General features: G+C 27.5%; 1 pseudogene across 1 annotated transcript; it reads right to left on the bottom strand.

Annotated features, from left to right (window-relative positions):
- Positions 1-4,846: 4,846 nt before the first annotated feature.
- LOC145954613 (uncharacterized) lies at positions 4,847-6,491 on the bottom strand (annotated as a pseudogene). The gene is made up of 5 exons (XR_014431846.1): positions 6,447-6,491; positions 6,115-6,375; positions 5,893-6,030; positions 5,303-5,417; positions 4,847-4,993 (listed from the first exon to the last, which is right to left on the bottom strand). The product of XR_014431846.1 is annotated as an uncharacterized LOC145954613 (transcript).
- Between the last annotated feature and the right edge of the window lie 5,087 nt (positions 6,492-11,578).

Genomic DNA, 11,578 nt, shown 5'->3' with positions numbered 1-11,578 from the left:
ATCTTAATCTTTCTCTCCCAAGAATGTAGTGATGATGATGATCTCTATCAAAGCATTTCAAAATGTTTCACTTCTTAGTTTCACAAAGAAAACACTCCAAGAAGGTCACAAAGACTTCACAATATAGTTTTTCTCTTGTTAATTCTCAACTCATCCTTTGTTCTGAAGTTTCAAAGTGTGAAAGCTATTTATAAAATTTTTAGAACCAGATAATCGATTATTTTAAAGGATAATTGATTATTTTGTTCTTCATGATTTCTGGAAACCACTCAAGAACATAATAATCAATTATTTTGCAAGATAATCGATTATTCCAGAGAGTGCTTCCTGGAATAATCGATTATTTCATAGATAATCGATTATTACAGCAAGGCTCTTTTCACCTGTTGCTGGAATAATTGATTACATTTAATGATAATCGATTATTTTGAGTTAGTTTTCAAAAACTCAATTTTATACTTCAAAAAATATTTCCAAGTATTTTAAATCATCATCATACTCTCTCTTAGTCAAATTAGATTAAAATTTACTCATGCACAAAGCATACACATGCAAAACAAGCTAATCAAAACAATACAACTTATAAGAACTTATAAGCTATTTCTATTACACGTCATGATATTCACATCTTCCTTTCTTGACTGGTTTGTGTCCTTGGTCAGCTTCAACTCCTTTGTTATCATCAAAACTCTCATACTCTAAGTCTTAGTTGATTCACTACTCCATGAATCTCAAAAGGTTGCGTTTGACTCAACATCTACCATGAGACAAATGTTAGCCTTTTGTTCATCTGAGTTGTTGTTGCTATCAAGATCTTCCTAGATGGCCATTAGTCCCTTTTAGGTTTCTTTTTTTCTTGTCCACCTCTTCTTGACTAGTAAACAATATGCTTTTAGATGATCAGGCTTCTTGTATTCATAGTAGAAGATATCCTTGATCTCTGATTTGTTGATATCCTTGATCTCTACTTTAAGATACTTGCTTGCTTTCTGTGCAAGTATCTTAGTCTTCCCTTCTTTTTCAGCATATTTTTTAATTTCTTGAACATCAGGGAGATTTCATTGTCTATTGAATCTTCTGAGTTATCTTCTGACATGCTCGACTCATATTCAACTTTTAGAGCTTTTCCTATTTCTTTTCTTCCTCTTGTTTCACCTCTTTTGAAGGCAATATTGTCTTTTGCCTTAGTTTGATCTCTACTATTCAGATGAACCTCATGAACACAAAGCTCTCCAAGAAATTCATCAAGAGTGAGAACTTTGACGTCTCATGCTTTAGTAATGGTTGTGGCCTTTGGCTCCCAGATCTTAGGTAGGCTGTCTAGGATCTTCAAGTTTTTTTAAGCTTTTGAAAACTCAGTTCCTAAGGATTTTAACCCATTTAGAATTTTTTGGGATCTTTCAAATATTTAATCAATGGTTTCATTCTCCTTCATAAAGAACCACTACTAGAAAAATTAAAATTAGAGAGGGAACAAATCCGTCACTAATTTTGAGAAAACCATTGTTTTTAAGAGTCTGGTAATCGATTACCTACACATGTAATCGATTACTAGACAATGAAAATCATATGTTCGAAATTTACTTATTAAAAGGTTCTCTGGTAATCGATTACCCATTTCTTTGTAATCGATTACCAGAAGATGAAAATTCAAAATTTGAATTTAAACTTTACAACTTGAAAATAAACCGTTGTAATCGATTACCAAGTCTTGTAATCGATTACCAGAGCCTATTATTCTAGGCTAAACACTATAAGAAAAATCAGCATTATCTACGGAAAAAATCTGTAGATAATGATGAAAATCCGTAGACCCTAAACCCTAAACCCTTCAAACAATACACATGAAGCAACCTAATTTTACTAAGCTAGATTGCTTAATGACCTTATACCTATCTACCAAACATACAATTAATAGAGGCAACATGTTGAAAATTCCAAATCAAATCATAGAAAAATTCAAATACAGGGGAAAAAATTCTTAAAATTGATTACCTTTTTTCCCGGCCTAACAAAAATTCAAATACAGGGGAAAAATTCTTAAAATTAATAAAATCCAAGACAGAGCATAGGTAATAAACCTGCTTCTTTTTCTTCTTGGGTCTTCTCTTCCTCCGAGGTTTGTGAGCATCAGAGTTGGAACTTAGACTACTACCATGACTTGTCCCTGATCTTAAGGATCCCCTTACTTTGAAGTCTGAGCTGCTTTTGCTATTTGATGTGTTGCTCGATGTAGAAACCTCAGATCTCTGCATCGATGAATTTTGACCAGAAGATGACCCAAACCTTGACAACTTCATGTTTGAAGGACGAGGTGGAGGCATCAAAGCTCTAGCAGAAATCAGCCTCTATAAAAAGGTTGAAGATATTCAAAATTTGCAAAATAGTTTGTGACTATATATTTCATAGCATAGAATATTGGGAATTAAAACACAGTTGCTACTCTTACTGTCAGACCTGATTTTTTTCATCACTGGACATGCCAGACACGCTGTAACACCCCAATTTTCAAAAAGGTGATTATTATTATTATTATTATTAGATGATATTTGGTCATAATTATTTTAATAATTATAGAGGAATATTATTTTGTACGTTTTAAATAATTATTATTTTGGACAATTATTTTGTACGTATTAAATAAGTATTTTTATTAGCATATTTAAATAAATATTTATATGTTTTAAGAGAAGGTTGATTTTATACGATATTTTGTTATTGAAATTATATTATTATATTTAGGGTCAGAAATATATTATTATTATAGAGAAAAAATATTTTATAATATACATGTATTTATTTTATTTAATTATTTTGAGGAAAATTAGAAGTGGGTTAGAAGAGAAGGAAAATGGGTTGGGTTGACTCAGTCCAATGGATTAATTTTAAGAAAGGAGTCAGGTGGTGTTAACCCTATCTGCCTCATTTGTGTTCTGAAGGGTTAGGAAAAAAAAAAAGAGGAGAAACAAAGAGCTCTAAGGAAGAGTACTCAGGAACGATCTTAGATCACACCAAGACCATTCATCTTCTGCTTATCCAGGTACGGGGGAGATGGGTTTCTTCATATGTGAATATAGGGGTGTTCGGGTAGTGAGGGCAATCCCTAAGTCCCTCAAGGAACTCTATTTAAAATTCTGAACGATTATCTGTGCAATCGATGTTCTAAATTCTTAATTCATTTGGAAGAACTTATTTCTTGAATTGTCTTTGAATTCCATTGGGGCTTTCTTGTTAATTCTTTATCCTTAAATTTGATGACTTGAATTTTATGTGTTAAGAAGAGTTTAGATTTTTTTTTGTAAAACCAATGGAAACCAATTTTTGAGGCTTGAGATGTGTATGGATTGATTTGGAACGTATGAAGAATATAAATGGAGTTAAACTGAACCAACGGGGTGTAGAAGTAGTGAAAATTGGTAAAAACCTTGTTGAAACTCGTAAAACGCAGGTTTAATTTCACAGAGGGGAGTCTGGGCAGAGATTTGGGCGCTCAGCGCCAGTTTTGGGCGTCGGGCGTCGGGACCCCGACATACGTTTGTAATTTTGCGATATCTTTCTGTGTAGTTATCCAAATCGAGTTCCGTTTGTTTTGTTAGAAACTAGACATCTGGGGCTACCATTTAGACACAAGAATAGTGTAAAAATATTAATATTTGATCAAGTTATGTGAGTTGCAATTTGAGCCTTCCAATCTGTGTGCGAACCACAACATCAATTTTTGTGAGCCCTGAATGGTAACCTAAACGACTTTATTAGGATTTGTGTTCTTCATGAAAGTTGTATATATTGATGTTAGGATTCTAATGGAGTTGGGATCACTTAGAAAGGATATGTATATCTCGAGTTATGGTTAAATTATTAACTGAATGTCATAGATATTGTGATGTGTGTGAAGAATTATGTGAAATTTGTGGTCTATGATGTTGATAACTTAATGATAGGTACCTAGCATGTGAGGATGATATTGCATGGATTGTTATTGACATGTGATGATGTTATATAATGGAGATGCATTAATTATGAGTTACGTGGGATGCATGAGTTGCATGAGACTTATGAGTTGCGTGTGGTGCTTGAGAAGTCAGATGTGGCTATATTGCATTGGACCCTGGGCCCAGAGAGGGGTTGAGATAGGGGGGACCATGACGGGAGGCATTCCATGCGTGGGCCGTTGGGTGTTTAACTGCGCAGCTCACTGGCCACAGAGGGTTTAACGGTGGGTGGATTGCCTTTGCACGGGCCGCTGGGTGTTTAACCGTGCAACATACCGGCCCTGGGAGGGTGTGAGAACGGTATGCCCGCATTGGCAACAACTAAGGGAATTGACGAGGTACGCCCATTGTGCGGAGTGCCAAGTTGAGACTCTTAGGAGAGGAGATGTGTATGAGCATATAGTGAGCATGTGTATGAAAGCTTGTATGATTGAAAAAAAATGATGTTTGGTAATTATATGAGATGTATTTGTTGTTTATAGTTAATGATGATATTTTGGTGCACGGTGTGGGGTGGGAATTGGGTAGCTCTATGTTCATATATGATGTTATCTATCTCTCACCGTCCTGTTTTTATGTGGATTTCTTTTAGGTGAAGATGAAGGCACTCATAGTGTTGAGTTCTAAATGGAAAGGGTTCTGCTCTGATAGGATGTGACATTGGGGCATGAATTTAGGATGCTTTAGTTATGAATTGTTATTTGTCGTTTGAGGAGACTTATTTTTAGGAGTTTTATATTCACCTTATATTTGTAAATTCTGGATCCCTTTCATTTTTCTTTAGAGACCTTGATAATTTTCTTTTAAAAGTAAAACTTTATTATTATTATTATTATTATTTCTATTTATTTCAAGACTTGTGAACCTATGAGTTTTTATTAAAATATGTGGACCCTTCTTGATGTTATATTTATTGAATTATTCTTATTGTTGTTACTTATCTATTATGGGGTAGAAGGGTGTCACACACGCCATTACCAGAAGCACTGGAAGCCTGCTCCCTGCAACCAATAGAAAATTTTATATAGAAAATTCCATCAAAATAAAATATGTTTGCTGCATCTTAATCATTAATGAAAATTTCCAAAAACAAATGCATTTGGAATATTTTCCTAGCATAATGCTGGACAAACGCCAGAAGTTTCATAAATAAATGTGGCTTCGACTTCATTAATACCAACATCACAAGTGAGGGTTGATTCCGCTACTCTTCTTTTAACATTCTAATTCTCCTTTACCTTAATGCACGTAGGGTATATATGAAATTCTCATTGTTAGAATTGCTAAAGGATTAAAACATCCCCACTGACCTTGTGCTTTTGTCTGTCCATTCATCATCTGCATCTGCTTCATCACTAGAACTCCCAGCAAGGAAAAAATCATCATCACTCAGATCCAAAAGACCATCATCCCCACTGCCAGTCTCTGACAACAGCACAAAATCAAGTTGACAATTTATGGAACGGGAATGCAGCATAAACACAGTAGCATATTTTTTTTTAAAAAAATACAAAGCAGAGCTTCAGGCACATCGATGCGGGTTGACCTAGTTTTCCTAATTTTTTTGACAGGCCCGTGTGAAAAAATTTCTCAATAAATACTTATTAGAGAAGAAAATAAGAAGGTAAAATGAATTCAACTTCTACTATAAGCTCAAATTTGCTTATTCATTAGCTAATTCATAGAATCCCACTCATTTAATTTTAATTTATAAGAGAAGCTTAATTCATTTTCTGTGCTCATTTTCTTCTCTGTAAGTTTTTATTGAAAAATTTATCCACACAGAACCAAACTCAACCAACAATTTCATCTAGGGCTCACACAACTAAAACAAATCTCTCGTAGAGCATCAACATTCTAAACTCATATATGACGACACGAATCATGAAAATAAACGAACCTTCTAAATCCTTGCCACTTGCAGCAGCTGCAATTAACCTATCTTCAATCTGTTTGCGCAGCCCATTCTCCTGTCAATAATCTCCGAATCATCGCCGCTGGTAAACAAAGGAACGTATTTCTCATTCTTGGGAAAGTACTGCAAACAAAAATAGAACAACAACAGATTTTAAGTCAACATTTCTCGCTATGTCAACACTACAAAAAAAAAATAGCGTAATACAGACCATGACATATTGAAGATCTTGTTTGAGAGCGGAAAGCTGGTCGGAGTAAGGTTGTGCGGAGGAGGAAGAAGAAGAAGACGGTGCAATTTCTCGAGGCGTCTGATTCGTCTTTCGATTTTCCTCCTCTCGAAGAACTTGATCTTGCGGTCGCGCAGGAATATCTTACGCTCGGCGGCGAGGCGCGTGTGAATCTCCTGCTGCTTCTTCAGTCCCTCTAACTTCTGCTCCTGCGCCTCTCGCGCCTCGGGAGGCAAACTCTACTTTACGATTTCGGAGAAATGAATAGAAAGGAATGGAAAAGATGAAATAGGGTTAGGGTTAGGGTTACCTTTCGGAGCATGCGCTCGATGGATCGAATCTGATTTTCTAACATACTCTTTATTATTAAGCAGAATATGAATAAATTTTATTAAATATTAAATAAAAATGATTATCAAAAAACTTACATTAATTCCATTAAAAAAAGGTTGTTTTAATGTTTAAAATTATATTAGAATAATGTGTTTTATAATGTTTATTTTTGAAAATTAAAATTTTAAAATATATTTATTTTTCAGAATTGTGTGTCATTTTAGTCTGTGTTATATGGAATTTTAAATTAATAAGTAATTTTTTTAATTGGTTATCTAATTAATGAAAATTTTTAATTTCATTCATTATTTTAATAAATACTAATTAAATAAAAATATCATTTCAATTTTAAACATATTTTATTAATGATGTTATGCAAATTTATAAACTATAATTAAAATAATATTGTATGAATAAAATTATTTTAAATTAAAACCATTTTTTTTATATATTTGAATCTATATCATGTTAGGGATGAAAATAAGTTAATCCATACTTGGAATATACATATCTGATTTATTATTTATTATGAATTTTTTATAGGTCTAACCTTTTTAAAAATTTAGTCTATCCTAATAAAAGTCTATTATATATTAATGATATTAATAAATTTAACTTTTTAAAAAAATTAACAAATTTATTTTCAAATATATTACTACGAGTATTTTTTAATTTACATGATAAAAATATGTTTTTTCTCGTTATCATTAAACAGGTTTCCGTAAACATGATCAAAACATTCTTATTTTGTCTCTTTCTCATAAATAGGTTTCCCGTAGGAACCCATAGAGCACTTTAATACATATCAAAACATGATCATTCTCAAAATCAACCACATATCTACAAAATATTATCCAAAAAGTATTATAATAAATAATGAAATTAAATAAATTAAATCTTATAATAGTTATTTTTTTCATAATTCTAAATTAAATATTCTAATTATTTTATAATAAATAAAAATGAAAATATAATAAAATATGTTAACTGATATTTTAAATAAAATATATTAAAATATTATAATCAAAAGAAATTTAATATTAAATCAAAATATTATATAAATCATAACTAAAATTTAATAAATATTCTGATATTAAATTTATTATATATTAAAATTAATTACATATTTGTATCAAAGAAATTGCTCTAGATTTTAGATTTTATTTATTATGTTTTATAATAAATAAAATCCAATATTAAATCAAAAGATTATAACAATCATAACTCAAATCCAGGTAAATATCTTTCATAATCAAAAGAAATCCAATATTAAATCAAAAGATAATAAAAATTATAACTAAAATATTTATAAATTTTTTAATATTAAATTTAGTATATATTAAAATTAATTAATTAAATATTTGTATTTAAGAAATTGTTACAGATTTTAAATATATATTTTATTAAATTAATTAAAAATTAATTATATTTTATCACTTTTTAATCAAGTGAGTGAATGATAATGAATTAACTAAAATTCTAAAATATATTTTAATTAAAAATAATTTTTTGGTAAATACGGTAACTAAAAAGTATTATAATCAATAACTTACAAATCCTAATTATATATTATCTTTAATATAAATTTTACTCAATTCATTAAATCTCTAAAAATTATTATATAAGATCTTAAAGAAGTTATTTCTTAAAACATATCATTATTCGAATTCATTAAATGTTTAATGTTAATTATAATTAAGATCTTATTATATAAAAACTTATTATATAATATATCTTAAATAAGTTATTTCTTAATCATATATATATATAAGTGATTTGTAATGTACGAATTTTTATTATTTATATATACTTTATTTTAGTTATATCATTATTCAATATAAAATTTTTAATACATTTCCTCACATTTTGAGTGTAACATTTATAAAACTCTAAATATATAAATGCACTTAATACCAGAAAAATTTGATAAAGGGTAATACAATAAATTCAACAATAAAATATTAATATAAACTTTAATATAAATCTTAATTAAGAATACTTAAGTGTCACTCTCCTTCTTTGTATGATACTCTATATATAGTTAATTTGGCCGGTTCCCTCTAGCATTTAATATTGCATTTAAGTTTTATCTAAAAATAAATATATTATCCATTATCTTGTCAACACATTTCTAAAAAGTGAAGAAGACGAAAGGGAGGATTTATTTTATTATTTATTTTCAAAAAAATTTAAACAAATTTTACATTAAATTATTAATTATAGTCATTTTTTAACTAAGTTATTTAATTTTAGTTTTTATAATCATTTTTTTATTATTTTTATACTGAATTTAAATTTATTCCGTAACAGTAGACGGAACGGGCCGTTTTAAAAGTGAAAAGGGCCGTTCCGGAATAACAAAAATGCCCTATATTGGAGAAGCAGAACGGGCCGTTCTGCTGGTTATGAGAACGGGTCGTTCTGTTTCTCCAGTTTTGGGCATTTTTCTTATTCCGGAACGGCCCGTTTCACTTTTAAAACGGTCCGTTCCGGCCACCAGCAATTTTGAGTTATTACATATTCAACTTATTAAAAATCTAAATTTAAGATATTTCTATTTATCAAATTAATTTTTTTTATATAAAATAACATAAATATAAATTATCGTTTCAATAATTTCTAAATTCATTTTTAAAAATTTAAATATATAATCATATTTTATTATAAATTCAATTTTAAAATTAGCCTAATTTTGAATTTTGAAATTTATATAATTCTTATGGTTTTTTAATTACAAAAATTCAAATAACTAAATTTATGTTATTTTGAATATTTTATTTAGAAATTTGATTTCATTTGAGTTTTTTCCAAAAAAAAATTATAAATAAAATCTACAATAAATTATTACGTTTAGTCATTTTTTATAATCTAAATCATGTTTACTCATTTTTAAAAAAAATCAATTTAAACTTATTTATAACTTAACTAAAGATAAAAGAAATACAAAGGTTTTGGTCTCCACTTTATTAAAAAATAACCTCCATGTAGTAGTTTTGTTGGTTATCCAATTTTACAGTTTTGTTGGTTTTTATAATAAAAATAAGACATAATTTAAAACAGATAAATTATTGACGGTTGAAAGAGGATGGAGCAAAGCAATTCTTGCATTTCAAAATCAAAGTGTTTAGGGTTTATCGAATATGCATTCCAATTCATCACAGTAGTAGTACTTTCTATTTTTATTCGAATTAAATCTTCGATATAAGGTTCTCAACCTCTCCATATTCTTGTTAATCGAATTCATAACGACCATGTGTTACTGTCAAACCCATGGTTGAGTCAAGTACTATGGTATTGATAAAAATTTATTCACTAGAGTGTGGGATTGTTTCTCATAATTTGTTAGATATGACTCAATGAAAGGTTTCAAGATATCTTGTTTTCTTACTTTTTTTCCTTCATTTAGAAGCAATTAAAGTTAAAAAAAATAATTAAAAACTTGTAAATTATCCTTGTCACTTTTAAATCTAAATTACATTAATTTATAGTTTGTTTTTAAACATAAAAATAAAGAAATTAAAAGATATTATTTTATTAACATAAAATAAGAAACTTTTAATTTTTTAACTAAAAATTTACACTTTAAAATTATAAAATTATGACATTAGAAAGACATTTTTCAATAAACAACTAAACTAAAAAACAACGTGTATTATAATTTTCATTAATACTATATTATTTGTCTATTCATACATACATATATATATATACATACATACATATGTATTATAATTTTCATTAATACTATATTATACTCTCATTAAAAATTTCATAATTTTACTATATATACATACATACATATATATATATATACAATATTTTAAAATTATATTATTTGTCTATTCAAATCAACGTGTATTATAATTTTCATTAATATATCAAATTGTAACATCCTGAATTTTCTATTAGTATAATTGTTTATTATTACTAAATAAATAAAATTTATATATTATTATTTTTATAATATTATTGATAAATTAATATCAATAATATTATTAGTGTATTTATAGATAAACTCATAATTTGATAAATATAACTTATTATATATTAATATACTTTTACAAAATTATAAGTATATTAATTATAAATATACATATCTTATCTAGTATATTTATATTTTTGTAAAATTATATTAACATATACTAAGTTATATTTATCAAATTATGAGTTTATCTATAAATATACTAAAAATATTATTGATATTAATTTATTAGCAATATAAAATTATTAATAATATATACATTTTATTTATTTAGTAATATTAAATATATATCATTTGTTACATTAATAAAAATTATAGTATATGCTAACTTAAATAAGCAAATAATTATATAATTTTAAATTATTTTATATATATATATATTAAAATTTTAAAATTATTAAATTTTTAATGGGAGACATTCAAATTGTACAATTATGATATTTGAGGGACTAAAATTGTTCAATTAAAAATTAAAGAACTAAAATTGCACAATTACAATTATTTAGGGACTAAAATTATCCAATTAAAACCTTAGGGATCAAAATTGCACAATTACAATACTTGAGGGAACAAAAATGTAATTAAGCCAAAATTAAATTAATACTCTTTTTTTTTTTAATTTCACAAGTTTTTTTTTAATATTTTTAATGAATGTCTTAATTTCTTATGCTCAAAATTGACAATTTTTTATTTAATTAAATAAATTTCATAATTTTTTCAGTCTTTTAATGAAATAAAATATTTTTATTTTTATTATTATTTTTAAAAATATTTAACATATTTTCTTTAATTATGCATAATTCTTAAATATAAAAGTTTCATAAATAAAATTTAATATTTTGAGAGGGAATAATTTGTCACAAATTTTTTCACAAAATATTTTAACCTATTTGTGACGGAATTTTGAGAGGGAAAAATCCGTCACTAAATTTTTTTTTATTTAGTGACGAAATTTGTGATGGATTTTTTAGAGACGAAGTTTATTCCGTCATAAAATCCGTCACAAACATTTTTTTTTGTTTAGTGATGAAATTTGTGACGGATTTTTAGAGACGAAAATTTTTCCGTCAGAAAATCCGTCACAAAATTTTTATTTTTGACGAAATTTGTGACGGATTTTTAGAGAC

This window comes from Cajanus cajan, chromosome 1 (assembly GCF_000230855.2).
Source record: "Cajanus cajan strain Asha chromosome 1, NIPB_CcT2T_4, whole genome shotgun sequence".
Taxonomy (NCBI): Eukaryota; Viridiplantae; Streptophyta; class Magnoliopsida; order Fabales; family Fabaceae; genus Cajanus; species Cajanus cajan.
This window is presented reverse-complemented; position numbering and strand designations above follow the sequence as displayed.